We start from the raw sequence: 10,067 nt of genomic DNA, 5'->3' as shown, positions 1-10,067 counted from the left end.
TTCCAACCCAACCGTCCGCAGCCCGAGCTCCACTTTCTGGGAAACAACGCTTCCCCGTTGCCCCAGGGCCCTTTAAATTTCACTGTGACTGTTTTCTTAAGAAATTCCTGGAGCAGAGCCGAACTTTTTTGTGTAGGGGGGTGAGGGGTGTTGGCAGAGCGCGTCTTCGCTGCCCAGGGGACGAGCTGGCCTGCAAGGTCCAGTTCCCGGGAGTCAGAACGAGCCCGGAGAGGGTCTCGATGACCTGGAAGAGGCTCAGGACGGGAGGTGGGGTAGGGGGGACGTGACCCTGAACCCCGGGGGCCTCTCCGGGACTCCGGAAAGAGCGCCAGGGGGTAGGGGCCCGGACGTTGGTGGGGGCGTCCCCCGGCTCCCGACCCCTCCGACCTCTCGTCGGCCGATCGGGCCACGGGCCCGGGGCCCGGCCGGCCGCCGAACCCGGGACCCGCCGGGGCGTCTGGGCCGGAGGGCGGGCCGGGCCGGGAGGAAGGAGTCGGGGCCGCGCCGCCCCGCCCGTCGGGCCGTGCGCCCCGCCTCCCCGGGGCGAGCGAGGCGGAGCCGGCGCCCGGAGGAGCCGCAGCAGGCGGAGGAGAGCTCCGAGCCGTCTCCACGAGCCGGTGGACACCGAGGCCCCGGCGGCCAGCGCGGCAGCAGGCGAGTGAGCAGCCCCGGACGGGCCGGGACCCCGCGGGGCGGGGGGCGCAGCGCCGGGCGGTGGCGGGCCGGGGCCGCCCTCGACTTCCCCGGGAAGCGCGATGGAGGGAGGGATCGGGGCGAGGAAGCGAGGAAGGGAGGAAGGAGGGAAGGAAGGAGGGAAGAGTGTCCCGGAGGGCGGGGACTGGTTGGGGCGCCGGAGGAGGGCTGACCCAGCACGCCGAGCCGGGGAGCCGGGACCCCCGGAGCTGGGCACCCCCCGCAACTCGCGCGGTTCCCCGGATTGCCGGCACCCTGACCTGCCCGCGCCGGGAGAGTGGCACGCTCCGCCGTCCCCAGCCCTTGCCCGAGCCGCGGCGGTGCCAGGCTTGGCGTTGGACTTGGCATCGGGGGGCAGCCGGGGCACCACGCCCCTCTCCCCCACTTTCTCGCGCTCCTCCCGGGCGCTGGCGGGCCCGCGCATCGCCCGGGGCCCCGCGGGGCGCTCGGCGGGGGTGGGGGTGGGTGGGTTGCGGGGCGGTGGGGGGGTCTAGCGGAGAGGTAGCAGGTTGCAGACACGAGCACCCCGAACCCCACATCCCGCGAGGGGGTCCCCCCTCCCCCAAGCGCTGCCTCTGCAGGTGACTCTGGGAGGTGCGTAACTCAGACGTGAGTCTGGAGTGATTTTTTTTTTCTTTTAAAGTCTTGCCGGAACACTTACTGCGTGGAAACTTCCTCTAAAAAAAAAAAAGCGTGTCTTTTTTTTTTTTTTGAAAACTAAGGAGGCATATCCAGGAAAGCGACTTAAAAAAACGTCGTCACCCCAATTCTCCCTGTTGCCCGCCGCGCCTTGTTTGTGCGCCCCGTACGCTCGACTGGGAACCATTCATAACTTTGGAAGAGGAACTCGTGATTCCCAAGGAAGCCCCCACGACGACGCGGGGGGGAGTGTGGGACCCCCGGGACAGCTTAGGGAAGGAACTCGGGGACCCTGGAGATTGGGGTGCGGGGTGGGGGGCTTCCCGCTCCCCACCTCCGCTGTCGGGGCGTGGTTGCCTGCCAGCGAGCGCGTCGGGGTCGGGGGGGAAAGGGCCAAAGACCAGGGCATAGAGAGGTCCCGGGGCGCCCACGTGTCCCCATCGCAGAAAAGCCGCTGGGCGCCAACAAACCCCGAGAGTGGGCGCTGCCCGGCTCGGACCCCCGACGCGGGGTCCCGCTTCCTTCCCATCGCCGCTTTCCCCTCCGCGTTCCCTGGCGCCCGCGGCCTTGGCCGCCTGTGTTTATGTTTCCTGGGGCGGTTGTAGCTGTGTCTGAATGGATTGTCTATAATGAATCTTGGGGATGTCAGGGCGTCTCTGGGGCTGGGTGTTCTCTCCAAACCCAGTTTGCCTTCGCCTGTTTTTTTTTTAAGCGCTAGTACCTGCGGGGTGGGGGGGCGCCTACAGGGGTTACCCGGATGGCAGGCAGATCAGATCCAGTGACCCAGCTTGGCTTGGGGGGGCTGGGGTTTGGGGAGTAACCCTGGCCCAAATAATCAGTTCACTCAATTTAGGAGTTTCATTTTTTTTTTTTTTTTTTTGCCTAAGCTTTTCCCCCTGCCCCCACCTCAACCCCCTCCCCTCCTTTAAAACCAAATTGTATGTCTTCGCCAGCCCCTCTTCGGTAAACATATGATTCACACACATCATTTTTAAAAACCATCAAAGGTTTTTCCAGGGACTTCAGTGATCAAAGGACTTTCAGGGTAAATGTTCAGTCCCTTTGCCTTCCCTCGGCAGTTCACCAGCACCAACCAGGCTCTGGTTTAAGTTCAAAAAATAAAAGAAGGGGGAAAAAAAAAAAGTAAATCCAGACTGTACAGTTCAGCGGCTGCGACTTTAGACCTGACCCCAAAGCACAGTCTTCTGCCTCTGTCAAAGTCCCCCAGGTAACTGGCTGGTGTTGAGCTCAACCCTCGGGGAGGTGTAGAAATACAGAAAAACGTGGTCCTAAAAACGGGTCTGGTAAGATGGATCAAAACCGATGGGATGTTGGGGGCTGTGGAGGCTTGGGAAGCTCTCCAGCAACGAGGTGCTGTCTGCTGGGGGAAGGACTTGGGTGGGACATTAGGACAGCAAAGAGCTTCAGAGTGAAAACTTCAGGAAATAGCATGGGGGGTGGGGGGGGGGGTTACCTCTGTCCAAACAATCCAATCTGGCTATGGCCAGATTTGTTTTGATTTTTTCTGTTGAAAACCTCTCTTTGAGAGAAAAAGAGGCATTTGAAATTTAGGATTGCGGCATTTACTCTGTTGGATTTATCTGTTCTGTTTGGATTTGTGTGTAGAGGGGGGCCGGAGGGGGCATTCATCCTCCAGTGCTGGGGGTTGGGGGAAGTTACTCCTGTCTCTGCACCCAGGAGTCACTCCTGGGACCATATGGGAAATGGGAGATCTAAATCTGCTCAGCCCTGTGCGAGCAAGTGCCCTACCCAGTGTGCTGTGTCTCCTAACCACTTTCTCTTTCCCTTTCCTTCTTTCTTCTTTCTTTCTTTCTTTCTTTCTTTCTTTCTTTCTTTCTTTCTTTCTTTCTTTCTTTCTTTCTTCTGCATCTCCTAACCACTTTCTCTTTCCTTCTTCCCCTTCCTTCCTTCCTTCCTTCCTTCCTTCCTTCCTTCCTTCCTTCTGATGTTCACTTAAACTTCACCTGGGGAGGTCGTGGAAGTCTAATACATGTTCTGAGTCTTGATTTGGAAGAGAAGGAGTTGAACTGTGATTTGGGAGTGGGTTTTGGTGTCAGACAGACCTGCATGGGATATTAGTTATTCTGACTATTCTGATGTGTCCAGTCTCTTGCTTCATAACACAGGTGAGCATGGTCTCACAGGTTTTAGGAACGTTCATAAAACAATAATTTGAAACCTCTTGTCTGCACCTAACACCACCATTAATGTTCAGAATTTTTAAAAATTTTACTTGTGGCCCTGCTTTAATACTAGACCTTGACTAGATTGTAGATGGGTAGCTAGAATCTTCTGGAAACACTTGAGCAATTTCAAATTTCGAAGGAACTCCCTAGTTAGGTACAAAGAGGTGAGATGCACGCATTATGTGTGTGCATATATACATCTACTATTTGTGTGCTTATGTGTGCTTCTACATTAGATGAATATTTTTGATTAATCAGCTGCCTAACCGCTTTAATATGCTTTTAGTGCTGGAGTCATAGTTGTATATTTTCAGAGCCAGGCAGTCAGAAACATTTCATTAATCATCTTATTAAAAGAGAATATTTTATTTATTTTTTATTTTTTTACATAGTAGATTGTTAACTCTATGGAGCAAACCCAACCAGAAACAGAAATATCTGTCTATTACCAGGTATGAAAAAAGTGTAACCCAGGAATGCACATTTACTTTTTTTTACATATTGATGGCCAGTGGCTAAGAAGTGTTTAGAACCAATGGATTGGGAACATTTCATAAATATTTTGTGAATGTATTGTGGCAGGTTATAAACTCTGAAGAGAATGATGCTTCATTAATCCGGGGAGTCAGTTTATCACACCATTGAAGAGTTTGCAAAAATTTCAAACACTTTGCCTAGTTTTTTAAAGTGAATGGTCTTAATCGCCCATTACTGTATCTCAATGCAGGGCAGGTGCTAGGGACTGAGCTCATGGGAGTTGTAGTGGGTGCCTCGGTGCCTCGGATAATATCCTGTATGCTAAGGGAAAGGCAGAGGGGGTATTATGCAGCATTTTGATATAACTGCAAAGGGACCAGTATTTTTAGCAATGGTTTCTAACCTATGATGTCATGCCTAGGAGCTGCCGAAGATATGATTGAGTCAAGTACTGATGCATTTTGCCCCCAGCACTCTACAGTGGAGTGACAGGCTCCTGGGTCTGGCTTCTGGCTGTGGGGTGTGGGGTGTGGGCACGTTACTGTGTATTGCTGGGCTGCAAGGAGCTGCTGTGAAGTTTAAGATTATCTGTAAAGCATTTAGAGTAGAGCCTGGCACAGAAGTCTATGTTTAGTAAATATTAACATTAAGTTACTGTTTGGTGACTTTTCTGAATGCTCTATTGTGATTTTTTGCAACATGAAAACAACTGAACAAAAATTGCAGTGTTTCCCAGAATCTAAAAAAAAAAAAAAAGAAAGAAAGAAAGAAAGCTGTTACTAAAAAGTCCTGCCAAGCAAGACTTACAAAGATAATTGGGCAATTGTCATAGCATTTTTTTAAGTGTGAAATGAATTGCAATGTTAATTTGTTGAATCATTCTCCCAGATCTCAACTCCTTTTTTCTTTCTTATTGGGAATTAAAGAAAAATCAGTGATTAGTGAAGTCCACATTTACCCTCAATTTCCCCAATGAACATGCATATATAATAAGAAACCCATTTGTGTAGCTGTGCAAACTCTACTTTGATAGCTACCAGGAGTAGGATTTTGTCCTGTTAGAAGAAACACCAACATGCCTATAGGTGTAGCACAAGGCTCCTGAGTGAAGTGGCAAAACCCTCACAGTGAGATTGGGGTTGGAGCAATAGCACAGCAGGTAGGGCGTTTTGCCTTGCATGCAGCTCACCTGGGTTCGATCCCTGGCATCCCATATGGTCCCCATATGTAGTAATTTCTGAATGCAGAGGCAGGAGTAGCCTCTGAATATTGCCAGGTGACCCCAAAAGCCAAAACCTCCCAAAAACCCATTCATGGTGAGCCACCAGAGGGACCCTTTCAGACGCTGCTGGTTTATCTTCATGCTGGTTATCTTCAGCAATGTTCAAAGCTAGGGTCTGCCCACAGACCCCTGGCTCTGGACTCTGGGTGTGGCTGCTCAGTGGCCTGCTGTGGAGACTGTCCATTGCAGCCTCTCAGCTGCCTGTAAGCAGAGACCTCCCTGCACGTATCAGCCGAGATCTGGATAGAGAAGAATTGAAGCATGGTTGTGTGCTCCCCCAGGTAGGATGTCCGCGTCCCGGGGGCCCTTTACAGCAAGCCTCCCTGCAGCCCAGAGGCAGTAGCTGAATCTCTTTAAGCTGAAGGACCCGACTGCTTTGCTAGGGTGGCATGACTGTGTAGTGGGCAAGACTGGTGTGTGTGTGTGTGTGTGTGTGTGTGTGTGTGTGTGTGTGTGTGTGTGTGTATGCTTGAGGGTGCATGGTAAGTCTCAAGGATTATTATTTTGGGGTATGAGGGCCACACCATGTGAAACTCTGGGCATCAGAAGCAAGGCTCCTTGCTTCAGGGCAAAGCATACCATCGCCCGGGCCCAGGAACTCTCACTTAGGAGCTATAACTCAGACCCAGAGAAGTCTAGGAAAGAGTGCTCTTAGGGTGAGAGAATCCCCCTCCCCTATCCCCTGGAGTCATCAATGTTCTTCCTTTGGGCTCGTTCCTCATCAGCTATGGATATTAATGTTTCCAGACTTGCTTCAGCAGACCTGGGGGTTATGACATCAGTCTGCCCCATCCCTTGACTCACAGGAGCCACTTGGGAACATGAGGACCACCCGGCCGACTAATGATGGAGAGCCAGCCCCTCCCCTGAGTCCTGACCTCCCCATCTTCCCTTGGGGATGAAAGGACAGCGGGAGGGCAGGAGGCTCACATCCTGACAGAGGTGACAGGGCTGAGAGGCACTTTGAGCGGCGATGATTCCATTTCTCTGCCGGAGAGAGCCTCTTGAGCGTCATTTTGTATGTGGCATGTTCGGTTTGTGCCAGGCTTTATGGGAAGTGTGAAAGCTCTTCGGTGTGAAATTCTGCTTGTTTTGTCTTCTGTTTCATGGTTCTGCATTTTGTGGGGCGGGAGTGCAGGGGTCCTCAAAAGATACTCACCAACTGGGGTGTTGCAGGCCTTTGAAACTTTTGATTCTGCTAGAGAAACAGTAGCTTAACAAAAAATCATTTCCTTTAGGTTTGTATTCATGAATTGGCTGAGTTCTTCAAATTTTCTTTGATTATAAGAATTGAGGGCCAGTGGGTCAGTCGGTCCTTGAGCCTGCCTGGGTTGGTCCTTTTTTCTTTTTTAATTTTTTTTTTACCTTACCTTTACCTTTTAATGAATCACCATGAGATACACTTGCAGACATACATACTTTCATGATTACATTTCAGTCATACAATGATCGAGTACCCATCCCTCCACCAGTGCCCATTCTCCACCACCAATGTTCCTAATATCCCTCCAGCCAACCCCCAACCTCTATGGCAGGCACATTCCCTTTTACTCTCTCTCCTTTTGGGTGTTATGGTCTGCAATACAGGTTCTAAGTGGCCATGATGTTTGGTCCGTCGTCAACTTTTAGCACGCATCTCCCATCCTGAGTGAACCCTCCAAGCATCACTTACTCAATGGTCCCTTCTCTGTCTGGTTGAGTCTTTGTACCAAACAGATGGCCCTTGGCCTGGGTATGCGGGTGTTATAATTGACAGACTCTCCTTTGGTGGAGGACGTTGGGAGGTTTGGTTGAACTGGATGCTCTCCTGGGGTATACACTGAGTCTCCACATTCGAGTGCTCCCGAGAGCTGCGTCATCTGAAAGGGCTGTTAGCGGGTGAGTGTGCATGGGCCCACAGAGTGAGGGGAGTGGAGAATCCCACCCCTGGGGAGGAATCTGACTTTCATTTAGCTGTAGATGCTGCCAGCCAAATCGTGCCTGGACACAGGACTTTCAACACGCATCCCTGTGAAAACCCAGGGACTCAGATTTCCACGTGAGGGGACCTTCCATCCTGTGTCAGCTTCGTGCAGAGCCTCTCCATTTATCTCAAATATGAACTCAGTCTAAGGATGGGGGCGCGGAGATTCCCAAATTCACACACAGCTTGGATTTGAGCAAGGTGTTGTGAGGACATGCCTTCACCTGGGTTTATCAAGCCGAGCCCCTGTGAGTGTTAGGTCCAGGTTAGGCATGCCTGCCTGCCCGCCACACCAAAACCAATGGGGTGCTGAGACTGGGGCCTGCCCTGTAGCCTCTGGGGCTGCACATAGGTGTGCGGTTCGTAACTGACTGCCGCAGACTGGTGTTGGGGGCTGTTGGGAGTCCATCCAAGAGCAGGTATAGATTGAGACTTCCTGACGAGTCTTCAGAGGTTGTCACAGGAATGTCTGGCCAAGAAATCATGGTGTCTGTGTTGGGGGGGGGGGGAGGAGCACAAATCTCCCAAACCCCATGATGAGAATGAAAAGGGGGCTCTTCTGTCTGCAAGGTGGTGTCCACCTGGTGACGGTGCCTCTTCCTAACTCAGGAGCACCCCGCGGCCTGCTTCTCCCCTCTGGTGGCACAACAAATCCCCACCCTGGGGCAAAGAGCCTGCATCTGGCACATAGACAGTACCAGTGGCATATAGGAAAATGGGATTCACAGCAGTGGGTACCTAGCCAGGACCCTTTTTTCATCCCCCACATCGTGATGCTCCTACTCCCCGACCCATTACTGTCTCTTCCTCCTGGCGTCCTCTGGCCAGATTTGGGCTGGAGGAGAATGGGGCACCTGTACAAATCACTCATGAAAGCAGTGCTGAGTGGGGACCTGCATGCTACCCCAGGACCAACTGTGGGCCCTTCCGTCGGAGACAGGATGCAGACGCCTCCTGAGCTTAGCTGCCCGCATGACAGACTTCTTGAGTGTCTGGTTAGATGTGGGAGTCTCAGGGAGGGAGGCTGTTAGGTGCCAGCTGGCACCACTGCAAGCTTTCTCTTTTAAGCCAGTGACGGCCTTCTCGGGCACCGACTTCCTCTTCCTGGCTCGTCTTTTGCCAAGCGGGCATACGGCTAGGACAGCCACGGTAAGGGGGCCAAACTGGGCAGACGCAGGCCCTGGGGTTCACAGTGCAGGTTTGTCTCTCCCCCAGCCCCTCCAACGGATGGACACGGCGTCCCTGGGTGGAGAAGGGTGCCGGATACAGAAGCCTCTAGCGTGGAACCGGGCTGAATGCTGCCTTTGTCCACTAAAGATTGTCCAGAGCAAAACAGCAGGGGTCTAAACTGCATTCCCCACCCCCTCCCACCTCCACCCCCGGGATGCAAACTCACCTGTTGCATCCTTTGCAGAAGGATTTGATTTGGGTTCGGGGCCATCCCTGGCTTCTTCCTGAGCTCTGTGTTCAGGGATTGCTCTTGACAGGGCTCAGGAAACCATATGTGGTTCCTGGAATTAAACCTGGGTCCAGGGACATGCAAGGCAAGTGCCCTACCTGCTGTCCTATCTCTGGCCCAAGAACGATTTGTTATTTTTTTTTTTTGCAAGATGTCAGGAGGTTCCAGTAGTTTAGAAATCTCTGCTAGGCTACGTTACATATCCCAGCACCTGTGTTGCCCTCCCTTTGAGCTGCAATATTTGACAAGCACATCCTTATCTGTCCAAACGCAGAAAGCAGATGAGTGCCCCTGAATGTCTGGGGCGTAAGCCTCACATTTCTGTGCTTCACCCTTTCCCCCTTCAAAGTACCATGGATCATAACGAACCAAGAGCCTGTGCTGAAATAGTTGAGAATGCTGAACAGGAGATCAGCAGAAACCGAGACGAAAATTGGGACCAAGGAAAAAAGCAGCCCCGGGGCTTTAAATCAGCTTTCACAAAGGTACAACCCAAAACTTCAGGGGCAGAAATGAGAACACGGGACCTGGGAGATGAGCCGCTGCCTTCTGGGGCTGTCAAGGGGATTCCAAGAAGGAACATCGGTGGCGTGTGTGGCGTCTTCTGGGTTTTTGTTGGTGATATGGGTTAATCTGGAGCCAACCAGGCTGGGCAGCTCCCTGTAGGGCTGTGGTGCCAGCAGGGCTCTGAGGCACTGGGGAGGACCTGGGTCACCCAGTGGCACTCAGGAGCACCTCCAGGGATGCCCCTGGCAGTATGTAGGGTATGGAGGTGGGAAAGCTGTGTGGTACTAGGGATGGCGGCTGGATCCCACACATGCGAGATATGTGTATAACCCCTCTACTAACTCCCTGGCCCCAAACCTCCTGATTTGTATTCATTTTTCTGTCATTTTTAGGGTCATACCCTACTGTGCTCAGAGCTAACTCCTGGCTTTGCTCGGGGATCACTCCTAGTGGGGCTCGGGGGAACCCACTTGGTGCTGGGGATTGAACCCAGGTTGACTGTATACAAACCAAGTACCTTACCTGTTGTACTCTCTAGAACTGAACCTTTTGATTTTTTTTAAGGTAAAATATATATTCCCCAGTCTGCCACCATACAGCCTCAGAGTAGTGTGTGTGTGTATGTGTATATATATATATATAAAATGTATTTATATTGTATACAGTATATATGTATGTATATGTCTATACATATATATGCTGCTCTGAGGATATATACTGTATATATACTGTGTTCTATACTGTATATATAATATATATACTATATATAATATATATACACAAATGGTACAAAATCAAGATATATGTGTGTGTGTGTGTATATATATATATATACACACA

At 51.8% G+C, this 10,067-nt stretch overlaps 1 protein-coding gene across 1 annotated transcript in view; it reads left to right on the top strand.

Moving 5' to 3' along the window:
• The first annotated feature begins 362 nt into the window (after positions 1–362).
• GNG12 (G protein subunit gamma 12) overlaps positions 363–10,067 on the top strand; it is a 142,794-nt gene continuing 133,089 nt past the window's right edge. Inside the window, exon 1 of the mRNA XM_056110924.1 lies at positions 363–658. The gene's annotated coding sequence lies outside the window, so the exon portion shown is untranslated. The remainder of the gene's footprint in view (positions 659–10,067) is intronic.

Source organism: Sorex fumeus, unplaced genomic scaffold (assembly GCF_029834395.1).
Source record: "Sorex fumeus unplaced genomic scaffold, SorFum_2.1 ptg000011l, whole genome shotgun sequence".
In the NCBI taxonomy this organism is placed as follows: Eukaryota; Metazoa; Chordata; class Mammalia; order Eulipotyphla; family Soricidae; genus Sorex; species Sorex fumeus.
The sequence above is the reverse complement of the archived record's forward strand: the minus strand, read 5'-3'. Positions and strand labels throughout refer to the sequence as shown.